This window comes from Mus caroli, unplaced genomic scaffold, assembly GCF_978045245.1.
Source record: "Mus caroli unplaced genomic scaffold, Mus_caroli_1 scaffold_6, whole genome shotgun sequence".
Lineage (NCBI taxonomy): Eukaryota > Metazoa > Chordata > Mammalia > Rodentia > Muridae > Mus > Mus caroli.
The window spans coordinates 110,392,467-110,400,307 of NW_028227261.1; the positions used below are offsets into that span (position 1 = coordinate 110,392,467).

The following is a 7,841-nucleotide window of genomic DNA, read 5'->3' on the forward strand; positions in this document are numbered from 1 at the left end:
GCTCACAACCATCTGTAATGGGATCTGATGCTCTCTTCTGGTGTGTCTAAAGACAGCTACAGGGTACTCAGATACATAAAATAATTAAATAGCTTTTTTTTTTTTAAAAGAAACAGGCAAAATAAAGTATTTACATTTGTTTTAGCTGTGTGTGGTCGGCCTATAGTCCCAGCATTCGGGAGGTGTAGGGATTTCTCCCCAAGAACAAGGCTAGCCAGGACTCTACAGTAAGACCACATCTCCCAAAAGTGGAACGAACAAACAAGGAAAGGGGCCACAGTGATGCTCACCCTGGCTTTGCAAGCATAAGCCCAGCACCCCATTAACCAGGAATAGGGGTGCCTGTGACCCCATACTTGGGAGGGAGAGTCAAGATGATCCTCAGCCTTGCAGCAAGTTTCAGGTGAACCTAAGCTGCCCCACACTATTTTTAAAAAAATATAGGGCATTTGCGATTTACTTCTAGATAGTTGGGGAAGAAGTGGACCGGATATGAAGGCAGAAAGAGAAAAAGGAGGGGAAAGGAAGAGAGAGAGAAAGAAAGAGAGAGGGAGAGAGAGAGGGAGGAGAGAAGGGGAGAGAGGGAGGGAGGGAGAGAGGAAGGGAGAGAGAGAGAGAGAGAGAGAGAGAGAGAGAGAGAGAGAGAGAGAGAAAAGAGAGGAAAACTCAGGACTTCTAACTCCCAAACCCATTCTTTTTATTCTTTTTTTCTGTCGCTGCACCATATTTCTGGAATTGAAATGTGGGCCAGGCATCTGTGGCTTGCTTTTATAGAATTTGGTTTTCTTTTTAGTTTTTTTCATATATATATGTCTCTACACTTTTTTTTTTTTAAGACAGGGTCTCCCTATGTAACCCTCACAGATCTAGAGTTAGATGGGTAGTGAGACTGGTCTCCACCTTGTGGTGAGCCTCCTGCCTCTGTAGATTACCCAGTACCAGAACTCGGCCTTAGCTGTCCTGGACTCACTTTGTAGGCCAGGCTGGCCTTGAACTCATAGAGATCAACCTTACCTCTGACTCCCCGGTGCTGGAATTAAAAGACAGACATCTGCCACCTTGCCTGGCCCAGTTAAGTTATTTTTATTTTACTTTAAAACTTATTATTTCATAGCTGGGCATGGTGATGCCTGTCTTTAATCTCAGACTTGGGAGATCTCTGAGTTCAAGGCCAGTATGATCTACAGAACAAGTATTTTAATCTGTGTATGTATGTGTATGTGTGTGTGTGTGTATATGTGTGTGTGTCTGTCTGTCTGTCTGTCTGTCTGTCTGAGTAGGTGCTTTTATCTGCTGAACAGTCTCACTGGCCCCACTGTTGGTTTTCTTAAACTATGGAAGTTGGTGTTTGTTTGTTTTGTTTTGTTTTTTGTAGTTTGAAAAAAAACCAAAAACCAGCTAGTCTCTAAATGGCTCAAGGTATTTCCACAGCAAGAAAGCAAATACTAGGGCTGGCGAGATTGTTCAGCTGGTAAGAGCACTGACTGCTGAAGACAGCTACAGTGTACTTATGTATAATAATAAATAAGTCTTTGGGCCTGAGCGAGCAGGGTTGACCAGAGGGAGCGGGGTTGACCGGAGTGAGCAGAGGTCCTAAAAATTCAATTCCCAACAACCACATGAAGGCTCACACTGTACAGCTACAATGAACTCATATACATAAAAAAAATAAATAAATCTTAAAAGAAAGAAAGAAAGAAAGAGAGAGAGAGAGAGAGAGAGAGAGAAAGAGAGAGAGAAAGAAAGAAAGAAAGAAAGAAAGAAAGAAAGAAAGAAAGAAAGAAAGAAAGAAAGAAAGGAAGAAAGGAAGAAAGGAAGGAAGAGAGGAAGGAAGGAAGGAAGGAAGAAAGCAAGCACTATTACCCTTGACTCAGTCCTTAGGCTGCACTTTCAGAAGGCCCACCTTTATTCCCAGCACCCACATGGTGACTTATAACCATCTGTAACTCTGCTTCAAGAGGATCCAGAATCTCCTGATTTTGAGGTAGAAAAAATAATGTGGTTTTCTATCTCAGAATCAGTCTTACTGTCTGTGTCTCCACCGTCTGTGTTGGTAAGCTGCCTGAATCACCATTATACTCCACTTTCGTCATTCCAAGCCTTTCTAGCCTGCTTCTCCAAACCTTGTCAGAATCCTCCCCACAAGCAGTTCTAAAAAACTTCTGAACCCCATGCTCAGATATAGTCACAGTAAACATCCCACTTTTTCTCCTTTTCTTTCTCTCTTTCTTCCTCTCTTTCTTTCTTTCTTTCTTTCTTTCTTTCTTTCTTTCTTTCTTTCTTTCTTTCTTTCTTTCATTTTAATTCAAGGTCTCACTGCGTAGCCTCGACTGGCCTGGAACTGCTATGTAGACCAGACTGGTCTCAAACTCACAGAGATCTGCCTGCTTTTGGTTTCCTCGTACTGCAATTGAAGACATGTGCCACTACTCCCAGCCATGACCTCCCTTCTTGGTGCAGATTTTCTATGTAGTCATTTCTCTTTTTTTTTTTTTTTTTTTTTTTTTTTTGTGGTCACTGTAACGAAACATCTGAGCAAAGCAATTCAACAGAGGAAAGATTTATTTTCTTTTAATAGTATGGGATAGTGTGGGATGGGATTGGTGTTAGTTTACAGGTGATTCCACTAGACTCCTCCCAAGGCCCTAGCAATAGCTATGTCACCACCAGCAGCGCCTCGACCTCATCTTCAGGTCCTCACCCTTCTCCCTTCTCCAAATACCAGATCTGTTGTATGGCTTAATTTCTCAGGAGACACCTTGGCATGGGCCTGCCAGGTACCCCCTCACCACACTGTATTTCTTTCTTTTCTTTTTCTTTTTTTTTTTTTTTTTTTTTTTTTTTTTTTTGGTTTTTTTCAAGACAGGGTTTCTCTGTGTAGCCCTGGCTGTCCTGGAACTCACTCTGTAGACCAGGCTGGCCTCGAACTCATAAATCCACCTGCCTCTGCCTCCCAAGTGCTGGGATTAAAGGCGTGCGCCACCACGCCCGGCCTCACACTGTATTTCTTTTCTTTCTTTCTTTTTTTTTTTCTTGTTAAAAATTTTTTTTTATGTGAAGGGATATTTTGGCTGCATATGTCTTTACCACATGTATGTCTGGTGACCATGGAAGCCAGAAACCCATCAGATCCTCTAGAACTGGAGTTATAGATGGTTGTAGGGCCATGTGAGTGCTGGGAACTGAACCTGGGTCCTCTGGAAGAACAACCAGCATGCTTAACCACTGAGCCATCTCTCTAGCCTTATTAAATTCTTAAATGCTCAGAGCCATTTAAAATTAAAAAAAAAAAAAGCCAACAACGGGAGAGTAGAAGTTGTCAAAAACAGGACAGCTCTTGTAGTCACTGGCTGCTCTCTTTATCTCCAGGTTCGTCTTAGAGTTCAAAAGAATTAAAGATGTGAAGCTGAGACATTAGGCTTGTGCTAGGGGTAGGAGCTTCTGGCAGTAGCTTTTGGTGACGTCAATCCTCAGCTCCTGTGTGCACTCTGGGAGCTCCCCAGAGAAGAGTCCTGGGCAGCCGGAGAAGACAGTGAATGGGGGGACCACAGTTTCTGGGGGTAATACTGTATGGTTGAGAATTTTGCAGCAGTCTTTCAATACACAACAGCGCCCAATCACACAGTTCTTCCCAACGTGAACATAAGAACCAGTCTGGGCAGCGTTGACCACACAGTCTTCCTCAATAAAGACATGATCCCCAATATGCAGAGGAAAGAATGCAACACCTTTGCTGAATTTTTTTGAATGGTGGCCTATGACACTACGGCTTTTCACGACACAGTGACGTCCAGCTCTTACATTTGCCAGGTCTCCTCAGATGATACAGTCATTCATTATAATGCTCTTGCCATTGAGGACGATGTTCTGGCTTCCACACAAAACAGACTGGCGACTACCTTTGTTCCCAGATGTACTCCGACTTGTTGTACAGCAGTTTGCCCAACTCCATGGCTGCCCCCTCTTTGAACCTCAGGATCCTGTCAGTAGCTCAGGCTGACGGTGATTCCAGCTACTTCCGGTTGACCCCACACTGTATTTCTTAACAGTTGGTATGCACAGGTGCTAGTGGAAGTCAGAAGAGGGTGTTAAATCCCCTGAAGATGGAGTTACCGGCAGTTGTCAGCCACCCAGCTTCGGTGCTAGAAACTCAAGCCCTCTGCATGAGCAGAACACACTTAAGAAGTTATTTTTATTTTATATTATGAGTGTTCACCTGCATGTATGCATGTGTACCGCATGCATGCCCGGTACCCTAGGAGGCCAGAAAAGGGTGTGGATCTCCTGCAGCTGGAGTTAGAGAAGGTTGTGAGCTCACTATGTAAAATTGAAAATTAGACCTGGGTCCACTGCAAGAACACAACTGCTCTTAACTACTGGGAAATTTCTCCAGCCCCAGAAAGACATAGTTTGACTCATAGATATCAATCTATGGAGAGGTGCCTCCATTGCTTCTGAGCCTCTGGAGTGAGGAAGCAGAATTCCTGGATAGGCAACATGGCAGGGAGCAAGCTGACCCACTTTATGGTGGACAGGAATCAGAGAGAGAAGAAAACAGAGAGTAGACACACCCTCCAAACTGTGCGTTCGGTGAGCCACACCCTCCTAGTGACCCATTCAACTGTGAAGTCACAGACATGGTGGCACACTGACAAGCCCAGTGACCTTACAACTCCACCACATGATAGCACCACCAGGCTCCCACAAATGCCCAATCTAAACCCTAACACTGCTGTTTACTCCCTATCCCACAGAGAGTGACCTGGAAGCAGACTAGGGAAGCAGAGATGAAAGAAAAGATACTCATCAGGATGAACACTTATAATCATCAGCAAGTTCTGCTGATCATACCAAAAGAGTAACCATACCAAATCCTGGCAAATGTAGAGTAACCAGCATGCTCCTGTGCTGCTGAGAGGAACACAAGATTAAGACTACTTAGATAAACTTTTAAGTAGTTCTAATGAACTTAAACATTTTCTTACCCAGTAACTTAGCAGTCACCCTCCCAGGAAATATGAACACATTCCTCTGTCTTAGTTAGGATTTTATTGCTGTGAACAGACACCATGAGCAAGGCAACTCTTATAAAGGCAAACATTTAATTAGACTCAGCTTACAGCTTCAGAGCTTCAGTTCATTCTCATCACGGTAGGAAGCATGGCAGCAGGCAGGCAGACATGGTGCTGGAGAAGCCAAGAGTTCTACATCTTGATCCAAAGGCAACCAGGAGAGACTCTGTTCTGCAGGCAGCTAGGAGGAGGCTTTCTTCTGAACTAGGTGGAGCTTGAACACTAAGAGCCCTCAAAGCCTGCCTACACAGTGACACACTTCCTCCAACAAGGCCACACCTCCTTATGGTGCCACTTCCCATGGGCCAAACATATTCAAACCACCACACCCTCACAATGTTGAATGATGTTCATATTTCTTTACCATAGTTAGGACATGGATAAACATATTCACACAATGAAACACTACTCACCCTGAAAAGAAACTATGATCTCTTGCAAATGCACACTAGTCAAAAAGCCATGCCGGGTGAGGGCAGCATGCCCAAGACTGGCTCTGCAGGATTCCATTGTCAGGACACTCAAAAGGGTACAACAGATCAGAAGTCAGAGCAGCTATTTTCTGGGAGGTAGAGAGGGTGGGTATATAAGTGGGGTAAGAGAACTTTTTGCTGTGTGTGCGTGTGTGTGTGTGTGTGTGTGTGTGTGAGAGAGAGAGAGAGAGAGAGAGAGAGCGAGCATGTTTGCACACATGTCTTTGTACATATGTGTGCCTGTGGAAGCAAGAGGTCAAACTTAGGTGACATTCCTCAAGAGCAGTCTACCATGGGTTTTTTGTTTCTTATTTATTTATTTATTTATTTATTTATTTATTTATTTATTTATTTATTTATTTAACTTATGTGTGTACTGCAGGGACACTGATGATCCTACCAAGATCTGGGATTACTGATATATACCACCGGTGTATACCACCACTCCCAATTTTATGCAGCTGGAATTGAACCCAGGGCCTGATGCTAAGCAGGCCCCCCCTCTATCTATGCTCCCAGCCCTCCACTATTCTGAGAACAGTTTAATGTAGAATACCAATTGTATCTATTAGGGTTATGTATTAGCTAATTTATTGCTGTGGAAGAAATTGCTCCCCAATGTGAGGTGCATTAAAACAATCGCTGGTATTTATTTTACTTCATACCTCCTGTAGCATGGGGTATTAGATGAGTCACACAGCTACAACGGCTTACCTCTGCTCCATGCTGCCTGGGAGGACTCGAAGACTGGGGTCTGGAACCTCCTCAGGGTTCCCTCACTTATATCTCCTGACTTACTGCGGCTGTCAGCTGAGACCTTACCCGGGACTATTGGTGACACCTTCTGCTCATGTCCTTGTCAAACAGTTTCCTGACAATATGAGTTGAGTTTTGGTGGCAGTGGTCCCCAAGTGATAGGATAGTGAAGCCTCTGGAGCCTCAGAGGGTCAAATACTACACTGGTTACAGCAACCTGGGGCCTGGCCTTCTTAAGAGGTGTGGCCACACTCACCTATTGAGGAGAAGCTTATCAGTAGAACCACAAGAAGGTCATGTGGAACGGTAAATAAATTGGTAGCGCCATCTTTGACGGGCACGGTAAATCTATAGATCCTGTTGTTTCATGCTACAGAAAACCCAAACCTAAATTAGCTTCATTAGAGGAAATGTATGAGCTCACACACATAGAAACCCAGTGGCAGTGCCAACTCCTGAGAAGGCTCAAATGACTCAAACCATGTCATTAGAACAATTTCCTTTCATCTGTGGCTTCCGCTTTCGTTATGCTGCATCGGGCCTCGGGAGAGAACCTCAAGGAGCCAAGAGGCTGCCATTGCTCTAGCCATATACCATGTATTGATCAATTTTCGCAGGAAAAGAGACTTGTTCTTCTCTTTCCAGGGCACAGATGTTTTGCAGAGTGGATTTCTTTAGCTCTAGTTGTCCTGACGCACCTCTTGGGCTTAATACTGAAAAGATCACTGTCTTTAATGGAGTGTTCTATGTGAACTAGCTTAGGCCCTCCTTAGTCATGTGCCCATCTCTAAAACCAGGAACAAAGTTAGCCGGTATCGCTGTAAACCACACGTCTTCTGTAACAGAGATGACCGTGAGCTACAGGAACACCATACTTGTCAGGAGCTGCCGGCAGATGGTTGTTTTTCTCTTCTGTCAAGATCCGCACAGTTCCAAGTGTTAATTTGGCATCTGAAGAACTGAGACTCTCTTGATCTTTTCACCTCTCTCGTGGATGGATGCCCAGTCTGCCGAGTCATGGTGTGTGCTTTGTGCTGTGTAACTCTTTGCCACTGCTTGTTTTAAGGTGGCTGGGATAGTGAGGGTGAGTGGGGCAGGCAAACGGGGAAGAGAGTCAGGAGCTGAGTGCTCAACCCACATCAGTCACGCGTGTGGAAATGTGTCAGCTAAACTGTGCAGTGCCAGGGTCTCTTCAATAGCGAAACGGGGCGGGGGCACTTACCGTATCTTTTCATTCTCAAGAGTTCTTTTTCTCCTGCAGGAAGTTAGTGATGAAAGGAAACCAAACCCCACTGTCTTCTTAGAAGTAATTGTCAGGTTCTGTAGAAATTTAATTCTTTTAGTTTTTTTTCCCTTGAGATAGGGTATCATGTAGCCAGGCTAGCCTTGAACTCCTGATCTTTCTGCTCCCACCTCCCAAGTGCTGGTGTCACAGGCATGCCCCACCACACTAGACTTTCAGACATTTTCTTGTTGGGTTTGTACTTTGACGTCACAGTTTTGATTGTGGTCTTCCTTCGTTGACTCTCTGGCTATTCAA

At 44.4% G+C, this 7,841-nt stretch overlaps 1 pseudogene; it reads right to left on the minus strand.

Moving 5' to 3' along the window:
* Nucleotides 1-3,414: 3,414 nt before the first annotated feature.
* On the minus strand, nt 3,415-3,991 carry LOC110293300 (dynactin subunit 5 pseudogene; annotated as a pseudogene).
* Nucleotides 3,992-7,841: the final 3,850 nt, after the last annotated feature.